At 40.2% G+C, this 16,330-nt stretch overlaps 1 protein-coding gene across 2 annotated transcripts in view; it reads left to right on the top strand.

Annotated features, from left to right (window-relative positions):
- LOC109400281 (prolyl endopeptidase FAP) overlaps window positions 1-16,330 on the top strand; it is a 447,684-nt gene that overhangs the window by 361,512 nt on the left and 69,842 nt on the right. The gene's annotated exons all lie outside the window — the stretch shown is intronic.

Here is a 16,330-nt window from a genome sequence, read left to right as displayed (position 1 = left end):
ATACGCGCACCAAATCACTAAGCAACTAGGCAGCACTGCCATCTTTGACGTTAGCTGATTGTATGGGAAGTAGAAAGTGTTCCAAGTTTTCTTGATAAAGTGAATTATTTGTTCTGATGCTCATGGTAGCTTTTTATGTTAATATCTAGAAAACGTCCGTAAGTAATCATAGTTGTTTTTTTCTGTTTTTGGGAAAATTCGAACTCTTTTAAGAAATAACCCATAATTTTCTTCTTGTCGTCTTTGAACATTTTCACCAGTTCTAATTCGTCCGAAGATTTTTTTTAAATGTCTTCATAATGTCGTTCATTTCTACCTGGAGTTCTTTCAGTAATTAATCATCCCGTTTATCTATGCTCACTAGCAATCTTGGAATGCTTTGCATCTCAATTTCTCTAAGAATAAACATTCAGTTGTATCGTTCCGAGTACATCCTTGTCGGACTTTCCATAAAGAAAATTTTATATACCCGAGTAGAGGAAAATATCAAATTCATAACAACAGAATCACATAATCTGTTTTTATATCAAAATTTGTTATTATTAACTTATCAAATATTACTTTTTCATAACATGTTTTGTTGAGCAATATTATTTTGTTATAATCAAGTTATTAAGACTCATCCACCACATAACATTTCAATAATATACTTTGTTGTAGACTAAGTTTTGTTATTTTCCTACTATTGAAAATGTACAAATATGTGATGAACTATAACGCAACAATAACAAGTTTTCAAATTCACTGCAAGATTCATTGTTATTTTATTTGTTACTTGTCTTCCAAGAACATTTTTTGTTACGATTTTTGTTGTTTTGCCGCTTATGGCAGACAAGATTCAAATAACAAGATAATAAGATATCAAGCCGAACTTTACCAAACACCGTATCTAACAAAATCCACGAACGGAGAAAATTGAAGGAGAAATTCGCTGTTTTCATAGCAACTCATACATTGAGCACTTCAGAAACATGAAAAATCCGGTTATTTTTTTCACAAATCATCGCCAAAGATGAGTGATACAAGCAGTCCTTAACGAAATTCAGCACCTCATGCGAAAATCACTTTTTTGTTTACATATGTTACATACGGTGTTTGGTAAAGTTAGGCTTGAATATGTTAATTAATAACACAGCGTAACAAAAAATAAATTTTGGTGTGTCTCTAGAGCAAACTTATGTGTCTCTGACAGATTTTGAGTCGCTGAATCCGAATCCGGGCTCAGCTTTGCCTTAGAACGTCACAATTTTGAGCTATACCCCAATTTATAGGGTAAAGTATGCGATTTTGGGCTTTTTGACTGCAAGCCATTAAAAAAGACAATTCACACCGTCTTCAGCCAGAGGCTGCACAGACTGAACACATTACTTACACTAGACAACGGACAACACATAGAACACCCAGTGGCCCAGTGATGAATTTTTCGTTTGACGAAAAGTTTCCACCGACTGGAGCGGGAATCGAACCCACACTCCGAGGCTTACGATACACCTAGACGACTGTCGCCGCTAGCCGCACGGCCACAGCCCAGCACGGAAATATTTTTTTAAGCAATCAAAAGGTAAATTGCTCAATTAACATCTAAACTAACGACTCATGCAAAATATTTCGTTTTTCCAAATCAAATTTGATAGTTTTAAGCGATTTATGTTAGGTACGATTTTTCCCATACAAGTCACCCTCCAGAAGTTGCATGCAAGTTTCGATACTAACACAAAATGCTTAAATCTATCAAATTTGATTTGGTAAAATGAAATATTTTGCATGAGTCGTTAATTTAGATGTTAATTGAGCAGTTTACCTTTTGATTGCTTAAAAAAAATATTCCCATACTTAATAACTTGCAGCCAAAAAAGCCCAAAATCGCATATTTTACCCTATAAATTAGGGTATAGCTCAAAATTGTGACGTGTTAGAGCAAATCTGAGCCCGGATTCGGATTCATCAGCCCAAAATCTGTCAGAGACACATAAGTTTGTACTTGAGACAAAAAAATGTTGCGCTGTGTAACATAAAAATTGCAGATTCCATTAAACAGTTATTACGCCAAAATAACATATTTAATTATGCTGTTGACATTCTCTTCTGCTCGGGTACACATACACTGGATATACTCATCCAGTCCATTGATGTATTCCAGGAAGGCTCCTAGGAATAATTATTGAAGGCTTTAAAGTAAAAACCTTGAAACTTTCACTGGAGGAAACCCTCGAGGTATCCCTGCAAGGGAGTGTCCATAAATGATGTAGCTTTTTGGGGCATAGGGGGTGTTTGTGATTTTGTGACGAAGTGTGACGATAGGAGATGTAACCAACGGGTTCCAATTTCTCCACATAGGCCCAAATAAATTATATGTTTTGTTTTCATTATTTTCATTTAATAACTTTTGCTCAATGGAGTCCCATGGTCGATTATCTCACATCAGCGAGTGTTGTCGCATCCAGGCAGGGCAACCGGTATCGAGGGATAGGATTGTATCTTGCCACAGGATATAGGGTGCCCCGTCAATTTCTGGCAAGATAATTGATCATGGAAGTGAGAGTGACTATTAAATACTTAAAATTGAATTTATAGAATATTAAGGGCAAACTATTTAAAGAACATTGAAATTATATATTGAGGGCCCATATAGCCGAGGCGGTAAACGCACGGGTATTCAGCATGACCATGCTGAGGGTGACGGGTTCGATTCCCGGTCGGTCCAGGATCTTTTCGTAAAGGAAATTTCCTTGACTTCCTTGGGCATAGAGTATCTTCGTGCCTGCCACACGATATACACATGCAAAATGGTCATTGGCAGAGGGAGCTCTCAGTTAATAACTGTGGAAGTGCTCATAGAACACTAAGCTGAGAAGCAGGCTTTGTCCCAGTGAGGACGTTACGCCAAGAAGAAGAAGAAGATGAAATTATATAACCAAGAATAAAACTAACGTAACTCACAGAAATTAAAAGATTGCTTCAAAAGAGGGCAATGTTGGCCCCATTTAAATTAAACTTTTAATTTTTGTCTACATTTAGCTAGGAATTAAACTAACCCCAAAAGCGACCAGGTCACTCTCAAAACAAAAAAAAACATCTAGGATAGCATGACCAGCGATACAAAATTCATCGCTGAATCTGTATGAGGTGTCTACCTATGAAACTTGGCGTCAAACGGAGATCGGGGTAATGACTGCTAGAACTGCGTTTGCGTACGTTTTTGGAGTTTTTTAGAGAGTGAGAGTTCCGGGAGGCGGCTGGAGAAGAGGGCCATGTGAGAAGGCCTCTTTTTTGGAAAGTTTTTTGACACTAGTGCCACGGGAACGCGGTTACTCAAGCGCGGTTTGTGAAACCGAAAGTTACATTCGGGCGTGTTATAGTGAAGTGTATCAGTGAGAGGTTGGAAATTCGCGGAGTGGTGTCCTTTGGACCAAAAAGCGTGGCTATCGGTGCCGGCAGTGACAGAGTCACATAGTTAGAGGTCCGATAGTTTCGACGCATGCCCGAATTCAGTTTATTAGTGCGATTTCCCCTCCAATAAAACCACTCCCTTAGAGAAGGGCACCCTGTGACGATACACGGTAAAATATAGTGTCCGCTTGAGCCCGTCCAGATCGTTCGTCAACATACGATCCCGCACCCCGTTGCCTATTCGTCCTGACTGTAAAGCGTGTTAGGAGGGAGGTTCAGCTTACGGTAGTAAGTAATTTAATGGAATTCTTATGGTATAACTTTTGGTGGGAATTTAATTTCTATTGGCATGAGTAGAAGAATTACATTGGAATTCTAGGAGACATTTGATTCAAAACAGATCAATATTTGTCGAGATTTTTAGTGGGTTCCGGCGAGTTTCCGTCTAGGACAGTGAGTACAGTTTTTGTGATATTTTTAGCTTAAGAGATTGCTTGGAGACTCTGAAAGGGTTTATGGTGAAAGTCCGAGGCGGTTAGGGACTGGAATCTGATGAATTGAAGAATTGAAGAATTTCCCCAACAGTTTCTTAAATTGCTAAAGGAACATTTTTTTCCTTCTGGATTTTCTTAATCAGTTCCTAACAGGAGAAGGATAAAATTTCAACAGATTTTTTGTTCTGAGAATCCCAGAAAAAAAAAACTTCTGGAAACATTCCAAAAGGAGCTAGAGGGATCTCAGAAGGAATCTCTGAAGGATCTTCCACAGGATTTCAGAAAGAGCTCCTGTAGGTATCTTGAAAGGAAATCTTAGATAAATCCCACAAGAAATCTCATGAGGAGTTTCTGGAGTAACTCCAGAAACAACTTTTAGAGAAACACCTGAAAAAATCTCAAATCACTCCTAGAATAAAATCTTGGAAAAATCTCAGAAGGAGCTATTTTAAGATCTTAACCCTCTAATACCCAAATTTTTGATTTTGATCTAAATATCATTTTTCGTCATCTAAAATCGATTTGAACATGTTTTGGAAGATGATTCTTTTTAATTCTCGATTTAGTGAATTTCAGTTTTTGATTTTTCTAATTTTTATTTTTGAGCATCCCCACACTTTTATATTTTTCCTGGAAGCCAATTTGGGGAACGGATTTTTTGAGATGAAAACATTTTGAGATTTTATGATTATTGTTGAAATATTATTATTTTAATTTTTTTTTCACAGAAAATTTTATTTTCCGTGTAATTTTAAGGAAAATAATTTTAGAGTGTATTCGATTCCCTTAAACTATTAAACAAGGATGGAATGATTTGGAAAAAATTTAAAATATGTTAATTGTAGCGATTCAATACAAAATAAACAATGACTTCTAAAAGGTGACTAAAACATCAATTTTTCAATGATTTAAAAAAAAATGTAAATGCGCTTTAAAATACACCTGAAACCATTTTGAGACATACAGAACAGTCCTAAATATCAGCCAAAAATATAAAAAATTTGATTTTCCATGATACAAAAATTACAAAAATGCTCAAACTATACCCCGTCTAAAGGCGGGGTTGGGTATTAGAGGGTTAAGGAGTTCCTGGAGGAATTCCTAGAGGAATTTCAGAAGAAATTCCTTGAGGAATTTTAGGAAGAATTCCTGAAGGAATCCTTGGAAGAGTTCTTGAAGAAATCGCGGAAGGAATCCCTGAAGCAATGCCGGGAGGAAATCCTAGAGAAATGGCTGGAGAAGCTTCTGGACCATTTCCTGGTGCAACCCTAGGAGGAATTCCAGGAGAAAACCCTGGAGGAACTTCTACAGAAATCCCTAAAAGAATTATTGGAGGAATCCCTGGAGGAATTTCTAAAGGAATTACTTGTAGGAATGCCTGAAGGAATCCTAGGAGAAATGCCTGGATAAATTTCCGAAAAATCTCCTTGAGAAAGTCGTGGAGAAATTCCTAGCGTAATTTCTGGAGGAATCATTGGTGGAATTTTCGGAATAATTTCTGGAGGAATCCCTGAAGAAATTCGCGGAGAAATTCCGAAAGGAATTCCTGGAGGAATGTCTGGAACAATCCTTGAAAGAATTCCTAGAGGAATCCTCAGGAGGAATTCCTAGGGGAGTTCCAGGAGGAATTCCTGGAGGAAAGCTTGGAAAAAATCCTGGTGGAACTCCTACAGGAACCCTTAGAGGAATTCCTAGAAGAAGCTCTGGAGAAATTCCTCAATCTCTGAAGTAATCTCTGGAAGAATCTCTGGAGGATTTTTTTTAGAAATGACGGGAGGAATATCATACCTGGAGGAATCCCTGTAATAATTCCGCGAAGAAATCCTGGAGAAATTCGTGGACAAATTTCTGGAGGAATCCCTGTAGAATTTCTAGAGAAATTGCTGGAGGAATTGTTGTAGAAGTTTCTGAAGTAATTAAATTCCATGACAAATTCCTGGATTAATTCCTGGAGGAATTCCTGGATGAAATCCTGGAGGAATCCCTGAAGAAATGCCTGGAGGGATCGCTTGAGAAATTTCTTGAGGATTTCCTGGAGGAATCCCAGGAGGAATTCCTGGAGGAATAACTGGACGAATCTCTACAGGAACTCCTGGTCGAATCTCTACTCCTGGAATCTTAGAAGAAATCCCTGCAGAAATTTCAGGAGATATTTTTAAAGGAATCCCTGCAGGTATTCCAAGAGAAGTACCTTGAAGAACTCCTGGAAGGATCCCTGGAGGAATATCTGGATGAATCACTTAAGAAATCCCAGGAAGAGTTTCCGAAAAAAATAACCCCTGAAAGTACTAAAGAAATTGCAGAAAGAATTCTTGAAGAAATTCCGAAGGAATCCAAAAGAGAGTTCATGGAAGAATCCCTGTAGCAGATCCTGAAGAAACCCCAGGAGTAATCCTGGAAGCAATCCCAAGAAGTATTCCGAAGGGTATCCTGGAGGAAGTCCTGGATTAATTCCGGGACGGATTCCTGGAAAAAAAATCCAGGACGAATTCCTAAAGAAATTCCAAAAAGAGTTTCTGGAGGAACTCTTGGGGAAAATTTCAAAATAATACCTGAAGTTATTTCTGAAATAATCACAGAAGGAATTTTCGATGATTTCTTGGAGGAATTCCTGAAGAAACCTTATTAGGAATCCGGGAATCAATCCAATGAGGAATTCCTCAGGAACTTTTAGGAGAGTTTTCTTAACGAACTCCTGGAAGAATTTCTGTAGGAATCTCTGGAAAACGCATTCATATCTGCAGTAATTTGGAAACAACTTTTTTTAATAAATTCTCTGATGGGCTCTTAAAAAAAATTGTACAAAATGTTTGAGAAATTCCTGGATTATTTTTGAATAATATGTATCTGGTTAAAATTTCCGAAAGAATCCCTGAAATAAATTCCTATAGAAATCCAGGTGGATTTTTTGGAGCAAAATCTAGCACATTTTTGTGAAGGAATGAACAGAGAAATCCCTGAAGAAATCTTAGGAATGATACCTGCAGAAATACTGCAGAAATCCTCGAAATAAAGCATTGGAGCAACCACTGGAGAAAGCTCAAAAGATACATATCCTAGGAAAACTCCCGAAGTAATGTCTGGTAAAATTTCTAGAGGAATTCGTGAAGGAATCTCTGAAACAATCCATATTAGAACCCTTGAAGGTAGCTATGGAAAAATCCCAGGAGGAATTTGTCGGTATATCCTGACAGAAGTATCTCTAAACATGTCTGAAGGTATCGAGTCCCTTGAGGAATTCCTGAACAGGTTTCTGAAGAAATACCTGGAGGAATTTCTGAAGGTGACTCTGAAGAAATTAATAAAGAAAACCCAGGTTTTCTATTGCTCTTAGCATAACGTTTATTTCATGTTTATACTAGTGAAAATTCGTTCATTTGGCATATCCGGAGAAATTTGGCATCCCGAATTGAAAGAAAAAATATGGCTTTTAGAGGGGGCACGGGTACAAGCCATTGCCAGTACAGTGGCGTTTCGGTTTTATCACTAGTCGTTTTAATCACTACTCGCCCGAATTCACGCTTTTCTATTCGATTTTATCACGATTTCCGTTTCGTTTTTATCACACTTGTTCTAAAACATTCCGAAATCAAAATAAAATCAATACTGCATTGCCCAGTCCACCAAAACTGTTAAAAAATGTGAACTACGACTCATATATATTACAGCTGAACGATTTTGAATGAAAAAATTACATTTTTTCTCGTTTCACCAAATTCACGGTTTCGTTTATATCACGGTAAATTTGTTTTTGATCGTGATAAAACCGAAAAACCACTGTACAAGCTGTGTAGTGAGAAAAGTGAAATATTTACTGTCATGTACCAAAAAATAAACAACCTGACAGTTATAGTTAGACCAAACAGAAGACAAATAACGACACAAGTATTTACCCCCTGAGAAAGACACACACCAAGTGTCGAAACGTTGGGAGAATATAGAACGTCGTAATCAATAAAGACAGCATAGCCGAAAATCATTAAATAAATGCAACACTACTTACTTTGAAAAATCATAACTAAACAACGAAGCACCGTAGAAACAAAGTTTTTTTTTAAGGAAAATGAAGGCAAATTTTCTCAGAAATTCAAAAAAAATATAAGCTGGAAAAAGTTTTCCACAAAATTTTCCACAGTTGAGAGAATTCGCAAAGAAACCTATGCCCGAAATCGTGGAAAATGATCAAAAAAATAAGTAAATTCATTATTTTCGAATGAGTGTAATCAGTTTCGAGAGGGTTCGAAAAGACGGTACAAGATAATTTCATAAGTTTATTCAGTGGAATTCTTGGAATGCACTTTTTTTTCGTTCCTGAGTTATGGCCAATTTTGTGAAACATGACCATATAATACAGGCTTATATCACCAAATAATATAAACTTTGTTTCTAGCATCAATAGTAAGCACTTGAGCAATTTGTTTAGGGATAGTTATACACTCAGCGAAAAAAACTTTAGAAAATCATAAAAATACCTTATGATTTTTTGCTATAGCTAAAAATTGTAGATGCCATAAGAATATCTCATGAAAATTGATTGTGCTTGAAATGGCCAATTTCATAAGATGTGATAATGCAAACAGTAAAAAAAATCTTAAAATGATGCAGACTGAAATCGATCCATGAACGCTGGGATCACTGAGCTCGAGTTAATTCATACGGCTACCGAAGCCAAGCTGTAAGACGATTCTGCGTCATAGAGCGAGCTTATGAAATTCATCGTCGTAATCATAATGAATTATTTAAAGGTCGTATCATAAGTTGGGCCTTATGAAAAACTCTTAAGTTGATTTGGCTGAGTGTACAGGGGCCGTTCATAAACCACGTAGACTTTTTGGGGGGAGGGGGGGGGCTCTCGCCAAAGTCTACGCTCCATACAAATTTCAAAATTTTTGTATGGACAAAAGTCTACGAGGGGGCAGGGGGGGGGGTCTGAGATGGCCAAATTTTGGTCAACGTGGTTTATGAACAGCCCCACAGTAGTGTATCGACAAATAGGTAAACAGAAAATTAATTTCCCAAGGCGTGAAGTACACAGGGTCAAATATTTGACAAGGAAATAAACAACATCAGTTTGGCACTAATGAAAATTCCATCGAGTCAAATAAGATGTTTGAGCATTGGTTTCTTTTTGGACAAATAATTGACCCTGTGTACTAACAGCTTAACTATGAAGTCATTCAAAAATGTGCGACAAATAGTACCCGTCCAGTTCATCATGGCGGAAAATTGTCCCAAACGGGTCACTTAGCAGTATAAACACCAACTCTCAAATAGTGAATGTTTCTTCCCTGATGTCTACCGATCCCATTCTAAACTCGGCACATTTGGTCCAAATGCTTTTATGAAAGCACACAAACATAAACCACTGTGGCTTATGTTTTCTAATTTCTCATTCCCTCGGAAGCCAACGCGTGCGGTTAGATTGGCCTGTTCAGGAAATAGTCATGGGGAAAAAAATGGTACGGTTTCCACACTTTTGTCTAACAAGCGCTAGAGCGCGAATTTGGCTGGCGTTCCGAACAGGTGAGAAGAACTAATCGTTACCAAGAGCAAACTTCTTTTCAACATTTTTGCATCTAATGTCCAAGAAACAATTCAATATTGGCTTATTTGGATTTGGTTTATGTAAATAATCTGCTATACCTATTTGAGGATTTTCATACTTGCATCCATGTTACTAGGATCAAGGTGATCAAAAGCTTTTCAAATGAAATAGACATAAATTATTTTCTTTTTTTAGCCAGTTAAATTCTTTCACTACCGTCGTTCGGGGTGACATTGGGCCTAGAGGGTAACATTGGTCCATCGATCCAACGGATTCAATATAAGTGAGAGAATTTAACGGTGGATGCCAAGTATCTTAGAATTATGTATTCTAGTGGTTTAGCACACAATATACATTCCCGTCGTATTGCAAATGTGCAAAATAGTGGCCCAATGTCACCCCGCTTTGGCCCAATGACACCCCGCACGACGGTATATAAAACTGGCTATGAAAATCTTAAACCTTACAATGTCGGTCATTTTCTCCTACTCGGCATCAAGCAAACCGAAAACATTTCCACTGGAAAGGAGCTCGTTCCGATACCTACCGCTCAAACTGTACAAAGGTTGCCGGCCACGTGGCAAAAACGAGAAAAACGTTTTGCGGTGTGCTTGGCATGGTTATTTATTCCAGTTTGTGCTGATGGGGGATTGGGCAGTTTTGAAGCGTCGGTCCAGTTCGGCGGGATGATGGTTCAGCGGTACATTACTGGCCATGGTCATCCCCAACAAACAACCCGATTTTGTCAACCGTCCGCGTGAACGATAAATGGATTACATTAGTATTCCTGGTGGGGCTTCGGGGATTAGATGTCTATGATTTTTATCACGTTCACGGCTAACTATTTGTTTTGTCGAAGAGCTTGGGATGAACTTCGGATCTGATAACATCATTATTTTGGATAAAGTGGGGATGCTAAATTAATAATAGTTAACCCGATTTAGGTCTCTACTTGTCAGTCTAACGCTTGACTTGTAGCGGAGTAGCTCCCGCATCACATGAATAATGAATGACGGCTTAAAATATTTTCAATGACCATAAAACCTCAACCATACTCAACCACAATTGGTTAAGAATTACAGCATTCGAGAGACGGATACTAAGGATTACATTTGCGACATACAGGAAAAAAGGTGAGTGGCGGCAAAAGATTGGCCACAAGTTTGTTGAACTCTATAGCGAAGTCAGTATCCACAAGAGTACATGAACTGTTAAAGAATTGATTAAAATCTTTAGACGTGAAACCAGAGAAGCTTATTCTTATCCTATGTTGTAAAATCTGCGATATTAAAATCTGGACATAATTGTGTCGCATTCGCATTCAATTGCACAACGAAACAGCCACCAGACTGCTTGTGACAATGTGGTAGGGTTAATCTTACGAACAATTTCCCTCTGCATCGCCGCCATTAGGTGCCATGTTGCCGAAAGCGGTCAAATGAAGAACACCAGATTGTATCCGTTGCCCCCTTGTTTGTTCGTGCACAATAGATTACATTGTTTTGTTCCAATGTTACAACTGTGAAACGATTGTCTTCTATCCATAGTTGCTCTGCTGACAGTATGTAAGCATTTGACTACTTTTGCTATCGCGGCTATCTACGGTCCGCTTCTCATATATACCTCTACCTAATGGTTGTGGCAAACGAATGAAAATTCTTCCAAACCACAAAAGACGAATCCGCTGAGCTGCCAGCCCCAGCAAGGAACACAGTTGAATTGTTCCCCACCGCACTGAGCCAGATTGTTAGAGTGGTCCAGAATAGCCCACCTCTGAGATGTCCATCCTTCTTCAAGCGATACTATAAAAATCTGAGCTTATTTGGAATTCCACACGTCTATTTACCCATTCAATGATTACGATGAAACTTTCAATCGTCTCAAACATGAAAACGTGTAGGGGGCCTGAGACGCTCTGATAGGCAGAGAAAATTTGATGAACTTGTCGATGGCTCCTCGGCATCCGGTTTCGCCATCAACGTCAACAAGACTAAATAGCTGGAGGAAGCCCGGTCACAACTTGATGACGACCCGAGCGGGATCGGACAAAATACTTACCATACCGATCAGGCTAAGGCCTGGGTGGCCTCTGCTGTACATAGTAGCCGTCTCCATTCCACTCGGAACAAAAATATCGAATATTTTTTTTTTGTCGGTAGCAATGTTCTACAGGAAACTTTAACAACCCTCGAATAATAATATTTGATCAATTATTTGAAACTTGAAGATTTGAATAAAAGGTTAGTGAAAAACTTCGAAAATTGGTAAAGCCATCGCTGAAATATAGTCGGGCCGGGAGTGGTGAGAGAGCTTCATAGTTTCAAAAGGGTTTCAAGGAGGTTTCAAGGAGCCTCAATAAATTTTAAGAGGTTCAGAGGATTTCGGGGAATTTTAAGGAATTCCAAAGGAATCCAGGGGATTCGTAAGAAGTTCCTGAGAGTCTGAGTGGAATTTCATATGCACAGATAAAAATAATGAGAATAACACGTCATGTAATCATGCTACTTGACATGACATATAATGAATGTTTGAGAGCACCACAAACCCCACGAACTACAACTCTGTTACCCTCGCAAGCAATCGAAACGCAGCTCAAGTAAACCCAGCATTTATCACACTTCCAATGGTCAACGGTGGTGATCATCGTCATCATCATCACCATCATCGGAGGCTCCTGTGCAACGGGAGTGATATGGAGGCAACATAAGCCTGATAAGAGCGGTAAGAGTTCTCTTGCCAGCGATAACATCGCATCTCATCTCCGGAGGGCAGACTGGCTGAACGAGCCGGACCGAACCTCAGTGCAATTCAACCAGACAACCGGGCAGCATGGGCAGTAGACCCACGGTCAATTTTAATTTGTTATGTTGTGTTAGTTCGTTATGTTAGGCCAAAAATAAAATAGTTAATAAGTTCAATAAACCGAGTTTTGCATGATGCCGACTTTGTTAAATAAAGTATATTGTTTTAAACCAAACGCCGCAAGTTTGTAGTGAACAGTGAAATCTACAACCCGAAGAAACCACCAAATTGAAGAGACAATTGTGCATGGATCCCACCGAGTAATTCGAGTCAACTTTTCATCCGATGTTGGGGGCAGGAATCATCCCAATCATCCACTGCTGAGATTAACCCAAGGTAATTGGCCCGTCCCCCTTCAATGAAAGTTCACGTGATATTTCATGAGATTATCATGACATGTCATGTAGACTTCTATAGAATCCTACGATCTAATTATGTGCATTATATGTCATGGAAATTTACAATATTTTCTTCGTGAATTTCTTAGCGTATCAAGACTTGTCACGAGGTTTCTCGGGCTTTCAGAAAAACTTTGAAGGACTTCCAGAGAGGTTTCAAGGCGTTTCCGGTGGCTTCAGAGATTTCAAAGATAAATTCTGGAGGCTTAAGAGAGGTTCCAGCGGGTCTCAGAGGGGTTTTAGAGGGGTTTTAGAGGGGTTTCAAGGCGTTAGAGGATATCGGAATCCTCTAAGGGATCTTATGATCTTGGGAAGGTTCGAGAGTGACTACAACGAGTTTCAGGTAGATTCAGGGGGTATATGAGGACTTCAGGACCATAAGGGGCCATGACTCATGGCTTGGAATATGGGAGTAGTTCTCAGAAATCTTCGGTTTTTTATGAAGGGCTTCAAGACGTTTCTAGGAGTTTCAGGGGGTTTCAAATGGCCTTCAGGGAGTTTCAGAGCACTTCAAGGAGGTGCATGAGGTTTCAGAGGCGGTGTTCGGTGCTTTAGCTTAAGCTCCCGAAGGTTGCGAGTTTCTTAGACTAGGTTCAATGCGCTTCAGGGAGTTTCATGCGTCTCTAGGGGGTTGCAGTAGACTTCATGTGAGTTTCAGAGATATATGCGAGAGTGGCATAAAGGTTTAGAGGCGTTTCATGTCGTTTCTAGTTTCGAGTTTTGGAATTTTTTAGTTGTTGTCTCATGAGTGGTTTTACATGGATCTAAACTATAAAGACATATCAAGAGATTTCATAGCGTTTTATAGGGAGCATTAGATGGTTTCAGGAGAGAATTGATAAAACATATTTGTAGCAATCTAGGTGTGAGCGAAACTTATTCGTAAAACAGCGATGATTAGTTACGTTCAAAAAAATCGATAACCCATACTCTAGGAAGTTGGAGACACTAAACAATAATTAAAGTAATCGAATATAATTCAACAACGCTAAGTGAACACAAACTTAAATCGATCACTAATTATGATACAATCCCTATACTTAAAGGAGGTCTATGATGTCCAAACAATTTTTAAAAACAATTTACACTATATTTAGTTATAAGCTGCAAAGACTAAGCATTACTCACATTAGACAACAGACAACATATGTACATAGCAGAGGCTTAGTGGATAATGATCCGTTTGACGAAAAGATTTCCCCGGCTGAAACAGAAATTGAACTCACACTCCGAGGCTTACGAAACGCCTAAATGGCTGACGTCGCAAACCGCATAACTAAGAAGCCCAACATAACCCATGCAAAACAATGTACAAATGCAGCATACGAGCCTTCTATAAATGAATTATTAGGTAAAAAGAAGTCCAAAAGTTCAATAAGCCCCTGGTGTCTCCCTTCCCTCTCCAACATAAACTTTCACCCTATAGCTTCTGGGAGTTCGTGAATGTTCTTACGTTAGCACAATCAACAAATTGTTTGTGCTATAGCTTCTCCCTCAACCCGTCGACTTCTGGTCGTGTCGTAGACTGGATTACCTGTGAGCGATCCCAGGGGGCGAAAGCAGTATGTTTTTTTTCAGTCTTGGGCACCCACGGTGGTGCAGAGCGCCGAATTGAAAGATTTCCATCCTGGGCGATTGCCAGCCATCGCATTGAACTGTGGCCAGGTCAAATTTCTGTCAAATTGCTTGATTTCGTTGTTGAGGCTATGCCGCCAAGATCCCCTGGCGATGTCCTGCTGGTTTCCAATCTAACGCTTGCTTGCAGATTTTGTAGAGTGTGGCCGACCCACCTCCAATTTCTGTCGATATCGGCTTTTGATGACATCGACGATGGAGATCCAATTGTGAGGCTACCATGCACGAATTATATACCGCAGGCAGCTATTGCTGAAGACCTGCAGCCGTTGCGTGTTTTCCACTGATACACGCCAGGTTTCATTGGCGTATAGGAACACAGATTTCACGTTCGAGTTAAAAATTCGGATTTTGGTGCGTCGACTGATCTGGTTGTTTTTCCATACACTTCTTAATATCGCAAAAGCAGCCCTCGCCTTCTTGATCCGTGCACCTATGTAGATCTTGGTGCCATTTGGCTACCAAGATATTGGATCCTTTCAACATTCTCCACTGATTGCCCAGCTAGCATAAAGCTGGAATGGTTGACCGTGTTTATATCCAATGATTTGCTACTGTTGTGCAGTACTCTGCACGAAAATGCCCTGTACTATGCTTCAGTGAGGCGTCAATCTTCTGACGCCAGAGTGTTGCGTCAATCTTCTCCTGTATCCAGTTAAGAATCACTTTGCCGAAGACTTTGAGAACGATACACAGTAACGTGATGCCCCGCCAATTATCGCATACAGTCAGGTCACCCTTTTCGGGTACCTTTACTAAGACGCCTTGTATTCAGTCGGCCGGAAATATCGCGGTTTCCCATACGTTGCGGAATAATAGATGCAGTAGTTGTGCGGATACTACGGGGCAGCTTTGAGCATCTCAGCTAATATGCGATCGACCCCTGGGGCCCTGTTTGGTTTCATGCTACGAATGGTTGTTTCAATTTCCTGCACTGTTGTAGCTTCGGTGTTGACACGGGTATAATGTGTCCAACCCTTGGTGGATCATGCTGAGGTGTTGATGGCGTGGCCGACCCTTGAAAAAGGTTTTCAAAGTGCTCGATCCAGCATTTCAACAGGTCAGCAGGGTCGGTCAGTAACTGTCCAGACGTGTCTTTCACAGGCATCGTAGCATTCATCTTGGTCCTACTGAGGCGACGTGAGACATCGTAGAGAAGATGGATGTCCCGGTGTTTGTGGCTTTCCGAATAGCGCTGACGGGCTACGGCGTTGGCTCCTCGTGTTTTCGCTCGCTCCATCGCTGCTTTGGCGTTCCATCGCTCCTCTATCTTCCTCCAGGTACCATCTGTGATCCACTGCTTTGATCGGGTGCGTAGCTCACCCAAATTATTCTCTCCGGTGGCGATGAAGGCGTTCTTGATGGCGCTCCATTGATCTTCTGCGCTTCCACCATCTTGAATATTCGTAGCACGGTTCTCTAGCTCCTCAACGAAGGACCTTTTCACCGAAGCGTCTTCCACTCGGCGTGTGTTGAACCGGCGCCCGATTTTCTCCTCCTGTCGCTGGATCCTGGCAATGCGCAGTCGGATCTCGCCGATTAGAAGATGATGGTCGAACACAATGTCGGCGCTTCGTTTGTTCCGTACATCAAGAAGACTCTGTCTCCATTTTCGGCTGATGCAGATGGGGTCGATTTGATTTTCCGTGACGCCATCATGGGAAACCCATGTCACTTTGTGCACTGGTCGATGAAGAAAGAGGATCCTCCAATCACCTCACCATATCATTATTGCCACAAAACTCTGCAAACAGCTCTGCGTTTTCGCTTATTTCTCCGAGACCATGGCGTCCCATGAAGTGCTCATAGTCCGAGTTGTCGGAACCAACCTTCGCGTTGAAGTCGCCCATGAGGATCTTGATATTATCTTTCGGAATTTCCTTTCGGAATCTTGTCCAGTTCTCGTTGTCTTGCAATTCGACAGCATCGGTTGACGCGTAACATTGGATCATGGAAAGGTTTCAAACCCGTGATCTGATCCCAGCCACGGCGCTTGCAATTTTTCGTCAGTTGCTCTTCTCCCCCCGAGAGTGGATGACACCTGACCCTCTTCTAAGCATATGCTC

This window comes from Aedes albopictus, chromosome 2 (assembly GCF_035046485.1).
Source record: "Aedes albopictus strain Foshan chromosome 2, AalbF5, whole genome shotgun sequence".
Taxonomy (NCBI): Eukaryota; Metazoa; Arthropoda; class Insecta; order Diptera; family Culicidae; genus Aedes; species Aedes albopictus.
The sequence above is the reverse complement of the archived record's forward strand: the minus strand, read 5'-3'. Positions and strand labels throughout refer to the sequence as shown.